The following is a 16463-nucleotide window of genomic DNA, read 5'->3' as shown; positions in this document are numbered from 1 at the left end:
GAAACCCACCCTGCCAACCTTGACCTTGCACTTCCAGCCTCCTCCACAGTGAGGAGATGGATTTCTGTTACTGGAGCTGCCAGTCTGTGGCTCTTTGCTATGGCATCCCTGGAAACCAACCCATAGAGGAAGGGGAAGGAGAGCAAAGGGGCAGACACTAACGAAGGTCCCTGGTGTGCCCAGAGGTCCTGTGCACTGCCTTCCTCCTGTGGGCTGCAGGGTTGAGTGTGGGGCAGCAGGAGTTCCCAGTGGGCATCAGGCAATGAGCACAGGGGCCATGAGAACCTCTCCCCTGGTGACTGCCTTGGAAGCCCCTGTCCACCAGGAGGAGCTGACCACAGCGTTGGTGAGGAGCCAGGCACCTGGAGATGCAGGGCCAGAGACCCCATGGCTGGAAGTGACAGATCTGTGACTCCGAGAGCAATGGAGCATCCTTGGGCAGAGAGAAAGCACGCAGCCAGAGTGATGTGGCTGGGAGTACAGGTGTCCTGCAAAACCAGAGATCACCGTCCCCACACCATGACTTATGGAACTGGCAAAGCCCCTAAGCACCCTGAAAAAGCAGGATTTAGGGTTTTCTCAAGGGAGGAAAGAACCCCAGTCAGACACTAACCATACTGTGGGCTAAATAGCTCCCTCTCCTCACCCCACCCCTAAATGTCCACATCTTGACCCAGAACCTGTGAACATGGGTTTTGCTCTACATGGCAAAAGGGATTTTGTAGCTGTGATCAAGGTAAGGATATTGAGAAGGGACAGATGATTCTAGACTATCTAGGAGGGCCCAGTGTCATCCCAAGGCCCTTATAACAAAGGCAGCAGAAGGTACTGAGACAGCAGAAGCAGGGAGATGTGACCACCAGAGCATTCTCTATAAGGGACAAGGAATGGATTTGTTCCAAGACCCTAATGACACCTTGGCCTATTCCCTAATGACTCACATAGGAGTTCTAACCTCTAAGTCATGGCTGTCAGAATATATTTATGTTGTTTTCAGCCATTACCTATGTGATGACTTGTTATAGCAGCAGCAGGAAACTCATACACTAACCATAGCAAGCTAAAGGCTGTCTTTTCCCTACTGAGTCCTATCATGCTCACTTGATGATTGGCATTCATCTTAAGGGCATGCATGAACACATTGTCAGGACTGTGGTCCTCATTTAATGCCATTTGGACAGCAGAAAGGCTGATCTCCACAAACCAAAGCATGTAAGGCAGGGTGGCCTGCAGCCAATCCTTGCCAGCCATCATGCGAATTAAAGTGGGCTAGAGCCCTGACAGCTTTGGGGTGTCCACACTACGGCTCAGGGACTCCCAGAAACAATGTAGCCGACTCTACCTCTTACAGCTCGGGTCTGCTCAGGGCAGGGATTCTGGGTGTGAAATTGTAAAGTTCTGGCCTAATTGCCATTGTAGTATTATTCCTGTGAATTAAAACCAGTCTAGAGCGATAATCCATTTGAACTGGGAACCTCCCCACAGTCTACTGGAATTTGTGCTCCTCTAGGGAGGTGCGCAGGTGAAGTGAAATTGACTGCAGGCCTGATGAGAGAATCTGTACCAAGGTCCTCTGATAACAACCCACCCTGGTAAGGGCAGATGGCATCATGTCCTTGGGAGACCAGCCCTTGGGTGAGATCTCTGGGCACCCCTCTAGACAAGGCATTGCAGTTGTTTAGCCTTAAATTTTGTCTTCTCTAAAAAAAGATGTAGCGGTGAGGATGTGGCTCAGTAGCGTGGTGCTTGTCTAGCATGAATGAGGCCCTGAGTCCCATCCCCAGCAGAGAAAAAATAAATAATAAGTAAAAATAAGACAGAGTCAGGCCAGTAAGAAAGGCATGAATCAGCCCATGTCATGCCAAACACGGTTCCTGGCTGACACATGTGCCTGGCTGACACATTAGCTTTTACCTGCAAGCTATTTATTTAGAGATTGATATGTATTTCATCTCATACCAACATTTGGTTTAAAGGTGCTGTTCAGAAGCTGTCACCCATGATGAGTTGTTTTGGGGGCACTGTGCGAACCCATGCTGCTTCTCCTTCCTCAGTGAAATCCTCATCATCTTTCACCCACCAAATCCAGCCCCATGCTCAGGTGGCTCTGGGTGCGAGGGTACTGTCCCACTGAACTTGGTCACCTCTCTGTTCAGTGTTCACACTTATCATTCGAGCTTAGCTCCAGGCTTCCAGGTGCCTGTCAGCTCCTTGAGGGGACCAAATGGACCTTTCTCTGCTTTTTCTGCTTCTCCAGACTCCTATCACTCAACAAAACCATCTCTCAGAGTTCAAAAGAGAAAACAGAAACCACACTAGGTGTCTTGGACAGAGAGGACTTAATGTGAAGAACTGGAGAACCTGTAGCCACCACAGGTAACCATGGGACACAACTTCAGCCACCACTGGGGGATCAGAGGATGGAAGGAAGTGGAGGCGGGGTAGTGCAGAGAATCCAGAGGGCAAAGCCCTGAGAAAGGGCTTCCCTGTGGCTGGTTGCACATCCAAGCAGCCCTGGGAAGACTAATTTCCAGAACAGAAAAGAAGGTGAAGATGGGCAGTTTGCTGATGTTTCCAGAATGGCACTGATAAGTGCAGGAGAGCCTGGGAATCGAATTCTTCCCCCTCCTCTCTCTTCCCTTCCTTCTGAATTTTCAATGGTGCAGCTCAACAGGAAACCTGCGTCCAGTGGCTTCATGGAGACAGTCCAGCTTCAGAGAGCAGAGAGGCTTCCGGGGAAGCCCAGAGCCATAAGTTCGTGCTGAGCTTCTGTGCTGGGCTGGGTCTGCTGAGCCTCCCGTTCAACAGCCCCTTCCCCCATCTCTGCCCCAGCCTTCTCTTTCTTAAAGAAGGGAGTGCACCTTCCATCCGGTACTAAGAGTGAGGGCATCAGTGGGGAAGCAAGGTGCAACACAAGGTCAGCCAGGGCGTCTGTGACACCTCGGGTCTGTACTGCCCATGAGCCAGGTGGCTGGTCAGGCATTAACGGCCTGGGGCTGCCTTCTTCTCCATAAATGGGTCACTGAATTCACTCCATCACGTGTTTTTCTGTGAGAATTCAATGAATTAACCTATTGGGCCCAATAAATGGCAGTGTTTTCCATATTTCTAGTTCAACAGGTTAGAACATGGGCCAAACCTTCAAAGAGGTTTTAGGTGACATTTGTATTCCAGTTGCAATGGCCGACCTGCCCATGGGTGGCAAAAGATCAGCATCTGCTGGTCCCATGGGAGCCTGTGGATGGTCACAAGCCCGTGAGGGGAGCTGGCCCACAGGAATATGCCAAATTTTGTTTTTCAAGTTGGCTGAAGTAGACTGGCCCTGCTGGCCACCCGGGGCCACTCTCTCTATGTGGCAACCCAGAAGCCACAGGACTGCAGCGGGACCAGTGGCCTCCCAAGAAGGCCCCAGATGCTGCCAGATTCCCCCCATAAGGTCCAGACAGAGAGAGAGGCAGGTGCTAAGTTTGTCCCAAGATTGCTGAAGATAAAATATCACCCAGCAGCAACAGATAATTCTTGTTGAATGAGACAAGCCAGATATTTTTATGGTTTACACAGTAACCTGAAATTTATCACAAATGTGTCACGGCTTGCCATTATTTCTGCAGCAGGGAAACACAAAGCCATGGAGTTGAAATAAAACCCACAGGTGGAAGGACCCGTGCCAGCACCTGCATGCAAGGTCTCGTATTGAGTTTCGGCAACAGGCCTGTGTGGTCAACCGTATTGTTCCCATTGGTCAGAAGAGAAAACAGAGATCTAAAAGGGTGACATATTTTCTCCAAGTTTGCCCCCATCCCTTTCAGAGCATGCATTCCATCTGAGAACTGCAAGGAAGAAAATATTTTTTTTCTAGGCTTGTCCTGTGTGGAACGCAGCCTATGAGCCCCCTAAAGTCCTGAAATTCTTGGGCCTTCGGTCTTCTCCCTTCAAAAGTGATGGCCTCTAAGGGCATTGCCAACTCAATGAGCCTTTGAAGGGACATTGATCGTTGACAGTGTAAGGGACCCAGAGAAATGCCGAAAAGATGAAGTCATGACCATCGCTACTGAAACCGACATGCAGGGCTTCCAGGGCAAAAATATTTTTCATTTATTTTTGTTCTTTTTCCAAGTTATAGAAACCCCTGCATATGGTTGTCTTTATTTTAATGTGCATGAATAAAAGATATCCTTGTGAACTGGTGTAGGCTGCAGGCTTTTGAGATCAAACAGTTTTCTACTCCAGGTGAAATGTGGGAATGACAGATAATGTTGTCAATATGCTATATTTTTGTTAGATTGAACAAACATGGCCATAGCAATCATTTTCATCATATATATGTGTGTGCATGTGTGTGTGTGTGTGTGTGTGTGTGTGTGTGTATGTGTGTGTGTGTGTGTGGAGTGGGGGTATATTTAAAGAATAAGATTTAAGGAAAAAAATCAATAAATGCAAAATTTTCCATAAAACCTTCAGTGAGAAATATCCCTCCCTCTTCCTCATGTGTATTAAAGTGAGCGGAATTTGCTGACTTGTGTAATGCAGTGCAGAGTGATTACTGGGAGCCAACTGAGGTGATTAAATAACCACAGCATTTGGAGGTACCTGGAAATAAATATCCTCATCTGAAAGCCTGTGAGGAGTCCGTGGCTGGTAATGGAGGGATTCTTCGGTTATTGAAGACTCATTCCTTTCTTGCCTTAGAGAAGCCCCACTGATTTATGGCTTCTGAACAATGGGTTACAAATTCTACCAGAATAACACAGGACGTGCACAATGTATTCACCTATAACCCAATAGCTTGAGTAGGGTGAATGCAAGTTCCCAAAGCAGACAGGCTTTGTTTGTGTTTGAATTTGGTGTTGGCCTTGGGTAAATATCCCAAGACTAGATCCTCTCAACTACATAATGAGAATAACTGTTACCAACAGAATATCTGCACTTTTAAAATCATAGCTATTACTAATATGTTAGCGTGATGATAATGACAGTGTGCTTGACTAAGTGCCCATACCAGGGAATCGACTGCACCCATTAATTAGTTTAATCCTCAACGATGCCACTTTAGCAATTTTTCCATTTTTTCAGAGATTGAAATTGAAATTCAGATTGGGTAGCTACTGGGTTTTGCCGAATTTAAGGCATCCATTGTAAGATGCATTATTACTTTATGTACCACAAAGAGAAAAATATGCTGACAGTTATAATTGGGAGATGCCATCAATTGTAAGATGCATCCTACTTCAGATGTTAAAATATTTCTTAAAATACTGCCTTAGAATCAATAAAGTATGGTAAATTGCCTAACATCACACATCTAGTAACTGGCAGGAGCAGGGTACAAATACAGAACTTTCAGAATAAAACGTGGGGGCTTGTTCCCAAGGCAGGACAGTAGCAAGCACAGAATAGAAACCCAGGAAACATTTATTAAGTGATAGATTCTGCTTCCGATTACACTTAGCAGCACATGTTACATGAGTTCTCCAGTTTCATGTCACATGTATGGGTATGTATGTCATTTGCTTTTTAGGTCAATTTTCATTCTGGGACTCCTCTAAAATAAGACAGAATAGGAAGTAATTTATTTATGTTTATATTTTTGACAAAAAAAAATTTCTGGAAATTCTCTTGGGAGAAAAAGAGATAAAAAGATTTTTTTAAAAAGGAAGGTGCTATTGTTTCCAAAAAAAAAAATACCTTCATAAAAAAATGTGAAATACACAGTGTTGGCACCCTAGACCTGGCAGACCTGTCTGCTGTTCCCAAGGGAGGGACGTCACTGGCCAGCTGGTTGCAAGTGGGAACCTCTACTTTTAAAATGCATCCAGGAGTAGCTTTAGGCAAAATAAGAATATCAAGTCGTCTTGGCCAAGTTCCCCCAGGGTATGCAAACTATTGGGACTGATCTGTTGAGTTAGAATGAAACCAAGGCCAACTTGGCAAGCATTCAAGTTGACATAAAATGTGACCGGTTCAACTAGTGGGAGTAAGTCTAAAGAACTCAGCGGACAAGACAATTCATATTCCAAATGGAGAGCGTTTGTGAAGCTGCTCTGCTTGGAAGTCACTCTGTGTGGGCCAAGAGGAATATCTGGCCCGGGGCCCTCAAACACTCACAGGGCCCACGGGTTGCAGGCAGAACCCACAGGTCCAGCTGGTGCAGACTCCCCGGCTGGTGGATCCGGGTCCCCCTTAGGCAGTGAACCCTGCCCACCATCACTGCACACTGGAGCAAGCTTTAGGGTTTATCAAACACTCCCAGAGTGAGTCATCACAGGGCACCCTAGAATCTTCTTGGAAGTGGTATTTGTTGTTTTTTGTTTTTTGTTTTTTTTCAATAGGTGAAGTAAACTTTCCTCCAACAGGTTAGCAGTTCTTCTAGAGACAGACAGAGAAACCCTGGAGAAGCTGTTTATCTTTGGTTGTAGTCAAGTGCCAGAAAATTATGATAAAGAAAGTGACCATTTTGATCCCTTTAAAATTGCTAAGCGATATCAATAACTGTACTCAATGGCCGTTGGCACACCCCTGAGGACAATGCCCTCTAGTTTGCCCAGCGTGGTTCCAGGGGCACAGTTTCCTTTGGTTTTGGCACCACCCCCCGGAGGTTGTCACAGGCTCCCCTCCTCCACTCTCATTCTAGGATGCGGAAACTGAGGCACTGAAGGGCACCTGGCATCTCAGGAGGCACCAAGCCAGTCTCCAGCTGTGGCCCGGCTCCCTGGCCCCTCGCCCCCTTTCAGATGAGAGGACATTTTACCATTGCAGTGATCCTCAAATCCGGTTTTGTTTGAAAGGGATGAGAATCAGGATTCTGGAGATCTGACAGGCTCTATTTCACTTTAGTGCCACTTGAGCTAAGAGGGCGACTTTGGGGATGACAGAGAAAATATCCTCTCAAGTGGAATTTAACCAGAGCTGATGTACAGAAGGCCCTGCTGGAGAGGAAAAATGGAACATCCGTGGAACCCTCGGCACAGGGACTTTGGTAAGTGCCCAGCTCCACTTTGTGCAAGAGGCAGCCTGGCTCCGGGAGGCCCCGTCCCTGACCTGGGGTTCTCAGTCCAGAAGGGCCTCACTACTTCTCTTGAGTGGCAGCGCTGGCCTCTGACTTTTCCTTGTTCCATCCTAGGCTGCCAAAGGCAATGCCCTCCATCCGGCTGCCCGATGGCCACTATCCTGCCCAGGCCAACCTGTGGCCTTGCAGTCCCACGCTCCAACTGGGCGTCCCCAGGAAGAGTCTCCTGTGAACAGTCCTGGGACACTGGACGCAGCCCTAACTTCACTGAGGACACCTCTTAAAATGTTTCAGCTTCTCTGGGCTCTCACTAAATCTGAGACAGGGAAGGGCTTAAGGGACCGTCCTTGGCAAAGATAATCAGCAAGAGCAGGCGAGGCCAGCCAGCAGGCTGCAGCCTCCCCTTCCCACCAGCTGAGAGTTTATTTACAAAAGAAAATCAGTAGGCCCATGAGCGTGGCCACTGCGCTTTCTTCCCGTAAAGTCGTGCTTGATAAATAAAATCTGGAACATGCATAAAAAGGCTTCTCGACCCAGAAGAGCTGCCGAGAGCCGCGGCCCCTCCCGCCCTCCAGGAGACCAGGAGGTCAGGCCAGTGACTTCTGCTGATCAGCTTGGGGTCCCCTGAAGTGTCACCCTCATGAGCCCAAGGAGACTCTGCCAGAAGAAAAGGCAAGGCAACCAGCCCCAACAGATGCTAGTGACACTCCTGTCACGGCCTTTCTCTCCCTATGCCTCTCTGTCTTGTTTTCTCCATAACAAGCAGTTCTGATTCCTGGGGTCTGGTCGTCTCTGGGAACCCAGGGTGATTGGTTTCAGGACCACATTCATGCCACAATCTGTGGATGCACAGTCCTTCTATAAAATGGGGTGGTACTTGCGTACGATCTACCATGTTCTCATGTGCACTTTAAATCGTCACCGGGTTGCCCATAACACGTAGGGCACGTTAAATGCTAAGGACCTAGTTGCTGCCCTGTGTTGTTTCGCAATGATGTCCTGAAGGGAGAGATGGGTGGATTCGGCACAGAGCATTTTTTTTTTGGGGGGGGGTGCATTTTCCATGCAGGGTTGGTTGAACCCGAGGATTTGGCTATGAGGGCCACCTGTCCACACACTGCAGGGCATCCTTTCCAGAAGCCTCCTGTGACCAACCTGGCCTGTCCACGCAGCCCATGGGTCTTCCTCTTTCCTCCATTAGGGCCAAGTGCTTTAACTCCGGCACTGCCTGAAGGCGTCAGGACACAATTATAGCCCAGCCACGAGCCCAGAACTAACATTCATCTTTGGTCATTTTGACTCCATTATGAGCATGGCCACTGCCGCAAGGTTGTGCTTTGGCTTGGTGACATTGCTCAGATTGGCCTTCACCTCTTGGATTGAAAGAGACATGTTTTTTTTCTTACTATAATCCAAAAGTAAAATAAAAAGTTCTGGAAACATGGTCAGTTCTTCTTTTTGCCTGCTATTCTAAGAGCTGTGCTTCATAAAACCAGGAATTAAAGATGAATAAAAAAGCAGAGAGAAAATGACTAGGCTTTGCCTTTGTGGCCCACTTGACTAATTTGTCTTTTGGGTCAATTGTTTACTGTTGATGAATAAAGCTGACTTGCTCAAGCTTCAAGGTTTCATTATACATATATATTTATGCATTTATATATTTCCTTTTTGGTATAATATAAATTTATACAATATATTATGTATGTTTATATATGCATATAATATATATGTACTAATATGTATGTGTATATATATATATATTGTACCAGGAATTGAATCCAGAGGGGTTAACCACTGAATCACATCTCCAGACCTTTTTATATTTTATTTATAGACAGGGTCTCATTGAGTTGCTTAGGGCCTCACTAAGTTGCTGAGGCTGGCTTTGGACTCTCAATCCTCCTGCCTCAGCCTCCAGAGCTGCTGGAATTACAGATTTCTGATTTTCAAGATAATGTATGCTGGCTGCAGACATTGGTGAACATAAAAGAACAATATGATGAAGAAAATTCCCACATTATTGCCATTGCCACCAGAGTTACCCACGGTGTATTTATCTTCTGAAACTCACCCTTCCCCTTTTAAAATTTCTAATGAATGAGGAATTCCCATCAGTGAGCCAGCTCCCAGGAGGGCTTAGGCTCAAGAGGCAGATCTGCACGTGAACCTCAGCTCCACTGCTGTGCCACCAGGAGAGAGGAGTCTCCCTGTCTGTGCTTTTATTCCTTCACATACTAAATGGAAATTTCCTCTGCTTCTGGGGCTGGAGTGAGAACTAAATGAGATTAATTCATGGAGGGCTATTACTATTCTTATTTCTGTAATGTTGTGTGCAATAACATCAAGACTATTCTCTATAAACATATTGCATGTCCCCTTTTCTGGGTACGACTGCATTAGAAAATTTCTCTATATTACAGAAACAAAAAAGTTGTAAAAAAAAGTCTTTGGAAAACCGGTTTTAAGTTTTGCAAACTCTTCCTCAAATTAGCTAAACTCCAGAGTGTTCAAGGTTTTCTGTGCGGAGCTCAGCATGTGCAAATCTTCCCCAACCTTAAGTAAATATGTGAGGGGTCTGTTTCTGCATTTCCCCCTCTTTCCATAATCACTGAGTTTCTAGAGATGGACTCGTCCAGTGGACATGGCTCTCGATGTCAGATCGTATGGGGACTTAAGGTCCCGACATGTATCCTGATTTCTTCCTGAAATGAAATGCACCTTTCCACTCCACAGTGGTGAGTGGGGGACTTGCTTTGCCGTAGACCCCTCCCCCACCCAGGCCTGCCCCTCAACCTGGAGATTCAATTTGCTTTGAATTCAGAAACAGGTCTCTCGGGGGCTTCTGGAGTGACTGATTTTACCCAGTAATGGCCAATCTCTTTGTTTAGCTTAACCCACCACATTAATCAAAAGAGCTGCTCTGTTTCCCAGGCAGGCCTTGTCTGAACTGGGCTGTGCCTCTCTTTCATCCCTAACAATCAATGGGTTCACAAAGCTAAGTTAATGCAAAAGACAACATGGCCTAGAGTAGGGGTCCATCTTTGAAGGGCTCAGTATAGGGCTTCAAAGTCACTGGGTATGATTCTCAGAAAGACCTTCCACAATGGCAAAATAGGGGGAAACCCCACAGGATGTGTTCATCACCCATGTCTCTGTTGGGCCTGCGGGAAGACTTCCCTTCCCCATCTTCCTAGTAATTAGATAACTGAGCTCTGGCCAGGGAGGATGGAAGCAGAAATGTCCTGCCTCCTACAGTCTGAGGAAGTTAAGAGCAGGTGTCCCTTCTCCGCCACCACACACACACACACACACACACACACACACACACACATACACACACATACACACACTCACACACCGTATGAAATCAAAGATGTGTGTTTCTGTCACTTGTTTGTGAAGCACCTAGATTACTTACCCCTGTGATCCGTGAGGGATCAATGAATACCTGAAGTTTGCCAATGGAGAAATCATGTGATACAGGCAGATGAGGTTATCCAGTCTCTGGAAGCAAGGCCTTGGGGCGATGAGGCGCAGGAGACACAGAGTGATCCAAAAGCATCTGGTCCTGAAAATATATGTATTTAATATAAAAGCCTCTGGCTGGTCCTACTACACAATCAGACAGTTCCCCCAAAATATTAAACAGGGAGTTACCATACGATCCGAAGATTCTATGTGTACCCAAAAGGGTTGAAAGCCAGGATTGTAATTGATGTCTGTCCACCCAGGTTTGCTCCAGCTTTCTCCACAATAGAGAAAGCACCGAAACAATTCAGGTGTCCCCCAACAGATGAATGGGTAGCAAAATAGCATGCACGTACCCTGGAATATTAGTCAGCCTCAAAAGAAGTATATCCTGCAACGCAGAAGGATCGCGAGGACCTGTGCTAAGTGCCGTGTGCCAGGCACAAGGAGTCAGAGGCTGCGTGATCCCACCTTCAGGAAGAACTCGGGGTAGTCAGTGCAGAGACAGAAGGCAGGAGGGCGATCACTGCAGGCTGGAGGGGAGGGCGCAGGCAGGCATTGTTGAATGGATGGAGAGCTCCTGCTTCAGAGGTGAAAAGAATTGTGCAAATGGATGCAGGCGATAGTTGCACGATATAAATTTTTTAGCACATGGAACTGTGTGTGCAAGAATGGTTCAGTGGGTAAAGTTTGTGTTGTGAGTATTTTAACACTATTTTAAAAATCAAAAATTTTTTTTAAAAAATTGAAAATTTCTAAAAAAATTTTTAGTTGCCAATGGATTTTTTTTACTTTGTTTACTCATATGTGGTGCTGAGGATCAAACCCAGAGGCCTCAGACATGCTAGGCAAGTGCTCTACCACTGAGCCACAGCCCCAGTCCCCCCAAAATTGAAAATTAAACCACCAAAGAGGTGCATGTACGAACACTCACCCACACCCATCACCCCAGCCTGCTGGATGTGTGGGCAGGAACAGGACTCAGAGCGAGGGGGAGGGACTCACAGTCCCACATCAGCTGCACCACGTCCTGATGGAGGGAGGCCAGAGAAGGCAGGTGGATTCCATCCTGCCATTTTTCTTTGGCCATCAGAGTCAGACTCCCGAAATCACAGGCTCACTGAGGCTGGATTCAAATCCTAGTTTGACTCCAAATCTAATGCTCAAAAGAGAGCCGTGGGCAAACCACCACAGTGCCATCTATCTGACCAGAAGGTTAGACCAGCAGGGATTTCAATGTGCTGTGTGGGTGCAGTCCCTTCCCACTCATCACTCTGCACAAAAGCAGGGCACAAGTGAGTTCTGCACAGCTTCCTTCAGGGGCTGCACCAGGGTCCCACTGGCCCTGCACACGTGTGAGATGTGGTCACGACTGGCCCAGCTGCTGCCCATACCTGGGCCAAACGGGTTTCTTGGAAACCAAGCAGGAACCTTTGCAGGGGCTCACTAGGAACAATGGCCGTATTCACGTGTGGTCCCAGCAGCTGCGCCTGGATGGTAGCTCTCTGGGACAACAGTGGAGTGCCCTCTTCTGCCTGGTAGGCAACAGCTGTTGTGAGTTTGTGGCTGCCGTGACAGATCCCCCCACCCCAGAGCCCCAGGGCTTCCCTTTCCCTGGCCTCTTTGGCAGCAGAGGCAGCCTGAGACGGGGAAAGGACAGCCCCTCAAAAGTGGAGGACAAAACCTTTGGCCTCAAGGGGCTAAATATTTAGTTGAAGAGTCAATATTTGAACATGATGAAAAGATAAGCCCCAGGGAATGCTAGAGCATGGGCGGTGGATTGAACTCAGTCTTCAAACGGCCAGAGAGTGCCCCAGAGACTCACTTGTATGAGCAGAGCTGTGTTCATAAGTCTCACCGGCTCAGCACGGAGCACAGGAGCAGAGAACCAGAAACAACCTAATGTCCATGTCCAAGATGGGGTAAAGCTGGCAGGCTCATGGTGACACGGTGCTGTCGTTACCCAAAGAGAGGTAATGACACCTGGAGCTGGGAAACACAATTCAAGTTAGATGTGACCTGCATGAAGCAAAGAAAAAGTCCGTGCACACCACAGGCTAATTGTGTGTAAATATAAGGCTGGGTCGGTCTGAGGTTGCCTGGTGCACTCCTGTCACTGAATTAGACTACAGGGCTCTGCGCGACTGCTCCATGACAATCTTTCTCGGCCAGGTCACCTCTCTTCACCTTAATTTGCTTCTTAGGAAAATGGTGATGCCGAAGAGTCAGTGGTGGGAATAAGGAGACCTGGGTGCAGAAGGCTGGGCAGAGAGCCAACGTATGCAGCTGGCGGTGATGGAGAGGAAGGTGGGTGCGGGCTGCTTCTGTACGGGTGAAGGAAGGCCAACGGAAGGCTCATAGAAGATCGATTCTGTGTCCAACTCCAGAGCTGAAGCTCAGCTCCACCAACAACTTGAAGTTGGGTCCTCCCGTGGTCTTGGATTGCTTTTCTGAAGGTGGTGCTAATGGTACCTGGTTGCTGAGATCCTGTATGGTAGGGATTGACACACAGTGGGTACACAGCCCCCAACTTCTGGGTCTCTCCTCCTAATTTCACACTGTCATAACCAGACTTGGTTCCCAGGGTGAGATAAGACGACATTGTTAGAACCACCCATGGATGGACCAGGCTGGCTCCAGGTGGGTTTCCTGCCCTGGAGGTCATCGGGCATCTGTGGAGTGGACAAGACAAGGCAGTGGTTCCCAGCTTGAGACAATGTACCAGGAGGATCTCAGAGGGATTCCCGACACACAGGTGACTGAGCCCTGCCTCACGGTTTCTGATTCAGCAGATCTGGAAGGAGGCCAAGGCTTTGCATCTCTAACCATTTCCCAGGTGTTGCTGGTGATTCTGGTCCTGGGACCTCATTTAAGATCCACTGAAGCGGGAGAACTGACCATAGGTGGTCACCATATCCCCCTGTAACAGTGAGCTGTGCCTCAGACTCACCTGTGGGGCTGTCACAAAGGTACAGTCCTGGGTCTTGCCCCAGGGTGTTCTAACTTCCTGTGACCCCCACCAAGGCTGTGAAGGTGACAATTAGGGACACTGGCTCTGGCATCAGAATGTGAGTTCATCCTGTCTTGGCCCCTCGTGATCTGTGCCATCTGAGGGGATGTAGTTACCCTTCCTCGGTTCGTGTCCTTTTCTGTCTATGAAATGGGAAAGGGAGGGATAGCATACACCTTCCATGGTGGGCGAGAAAATGAAATGAATGAGTACAGGTAGCCATGGGAGCACGGCCACACACATGACAGACATGCGAGAAAGTTATGGGTTAGATGTGAGGTGTCCCCCCAAAGCTCCTGGGCTAATGCAGAAATGTTTGCAGATGAAATTATCGGATTGTAAAAATGGTAACTTAACCAATCCCTCCTAGTTTGAATGGACAGATGTCGGCAGGTGGCATGGCTGGAGGAGGTGGGTTGCTGGAAAGGTGCATCTGCCCTCTGGTCCCTCCCTGTCCCCTCTGCTGCTTCCTGGTTGCCATGAGGGGAGCAACTTCCCTCTACCATGTCCTTTTGCCATGATGTGCTGCCCCACATTGGGCCCAGAGCAATGGAGTCAGCCATCTATGGACGGAGACCTCTGAAAATTGGGCTCCAAATACATTCCCTCCTCTGAGTTGTTCTTGTTGGTTGTTTTGGTCAAAGTGATACAAAGCTGACTAACACATTAGTGTTATCCAGAAGATCACAGTCTCTACCTGGGCCTCCATGTTCAGCTCTCAGCCTCTACCTGGGCCTCCATGTTCAGCTCTCAGGGCTTTGAGTTACTTAGTTAAGAATGTCTTTACCTGGCTCTGGGCCAAGCAAACCCAGTCCTGACCCTGGCTCCTGGGTGTGACCATCTGGGTCAGATCCAGCCCTCACACCACCCTCAGAATCCTTGGCTTTTCTGCCTCCTCCCTTACCATCATCAGGCAAATCCTTGCCCATGGTTCAAAACCAACTGAAATGTCTTTTCTTAAGTCTTCTTGAATGTTCCACTGTATTCATGTACTCCTAGAATTCCGTATTCAGCACATTCTATCCTAATTACTGGTTACTTGTCTGGCTCTTTCTTAGGCACAAAACCTGCAATTTATTTTTCCTCTAACATGATGCATATAATAGCTGCTCAATAAGTGATGTGTCTGTCAATAAATATCCACTCATCCCTTGGAGTCTGATTTCAAGTAGAGAAAATTTCAACTCGGCTTTTTTTTTTTTTTTTTTTTTTTTTTTTTTTTTACCAGGGACAAGATTCTAACCCCCTTTTACCACAATCCCCATTTGTTCTGCTGCCCCTGGTTTTCATGTGAAATGAAAAGTGAGTGTAAAATATGGCATGGAGTGAAAGCCAAGCCAGAACTTGAGCCCCATGGATGAACTTCAAACAGGGACTTGAAACATGCAAAATCAGAACCAGCCTTGACAGGACAGGGTAGAAGCAGCTAGGCACTTGGTTACTCTCTCAGATGTTCTGGAAATACACTTTGATTTCATATATTTTGAATTATATTGATTGAAATTCAAAGCTAAAGCCAACATACCACATTTCCTTTGGTCAGAAGTGAAGTGTGAAAATAGTGTTTTGAATTCTCGGTTGGATGCACAGCTCTGGGATTGAAGTGTGACAGGCTGTGGAGGTTTTGGGTTACTGGAAATTTCAACATTCCTTTGGCTCCATCTTCCAAAGGAATTAGAGAAATTGAAAACAAGGGATTGTCGGGTACTAGATTATCAGAAGGGCGCTGACGATGATTCCCCTGGGCCCAGTGGGTTGCCTCAGACCAGCAGTCATCCCATGGTGGCCGCCATATTGGTAAAGTTGGTTGGGAAAACAGTGGAGTCGTGGGAACTCCTGTGCCATGGGAATTCCAGTCAGTGGAAACTGGAGCAGGCACCCTTCCCAATGCTGGGGGAGACAAAGTGAGGAAGACCCTGGCATGATCATACTACAGCATATTCAGAGCTGGTGTAATAAACAGAGTGGACACTTGAGGGCAAGGGAATTTATTGCCTTTTGAGTGCCAACTTTTGAAATGAATCATGCCAGAATTGCTGGATTTTCTTTTTCATCTGCATCCATTGGTCATTATATTCAGCATCCACTTTTTCGGCACCAATGCACTTCAAGCTTTATTTCATTCCAAGACAAGAAGCCACTGCTTCCTTACTCCTACCAAGAAAACAAAAATGCAGGAATGGATACGACAAATAAAAGGCAAGTGTGGGGTACCTTAGTTCAAGGAAACACAAATTTCTAGATCTTACCTACTAAGAAGGGATCCAAAGCCAGACATAAGCTAGATCTGCAGCTTTGGAGGCCGCCAGGTACTGGACCTTCAGAGAGGCCAAGCAACTGGAAATGGAATGCTCACAGTGGGCACTGTGACAGGGCTTTGACCATCTAGGAGTTTCCAAAATATCCTGAAATTAAGTACATTTGACAGAATTTGAGATTAAAGAAAAGGTTAAAACTGGGGGAAAACAGCAAGGCTATGATGGGAGAAAAACAGTTCTGTAGGAACTCGAGAAATGAAATGTATATTGGTAAAACTGGAAACCAAACGACACTGCTTCGGCTTTGGGACATGGTAGAATAGTTTGGCTGAACTACCTTTCTCACAGTAACGACTTTAAGACGTATGACAGAATAAAGAAGCAACTCCTTTTAAGCCACTGGAGAGCAAACAACAATAGGCAAATCCTTCAGGGATGGCTGTTTCCACAGAGAGGAGCTGAGCTTGGGAGATCTGCTGTGCTTGTGGGTTTTCTGCTAGAGCATCCTCGTCTGTGTGGTGTGGCCAAAGGAAAGCGATCGTCCTGCTGGCTTTATGTGCAAGAAGCCCTTTAGGACCACCAGCAGGGCTAGAGGATAGGGAGGGAGCGTATCAAGACAGGAAAAGGTGGGAGTCCTCAGGAAATCCGCCCAGATCCTGACCTACTTGTGAGTTGGCACAGGTTGGAGAGACTCCAGGACAGTATGCTAAAGCCGCAGCTG

Source organism: Ictidomys tridecemlineatus, chromosome 5 (genome assembly GCF_052094955.1).
Source record: "Ictidomys tridecemlineatus isolate mIctTri1 chromosome 5, mIctTri1.hap1, whole genome shotgun sequence".
Taxonomy (NCBI): Eukaryota; Metazoa; Chordata; class Mammalia; order Rodentia; family Sciuridae; genus Ictidomys; species Ictidomys tridecemlineatus.
The sequence above is the reverse complement of the archived record's forward strand: the minus strand, read 5'-3'. Positions refer to the sequence as shown.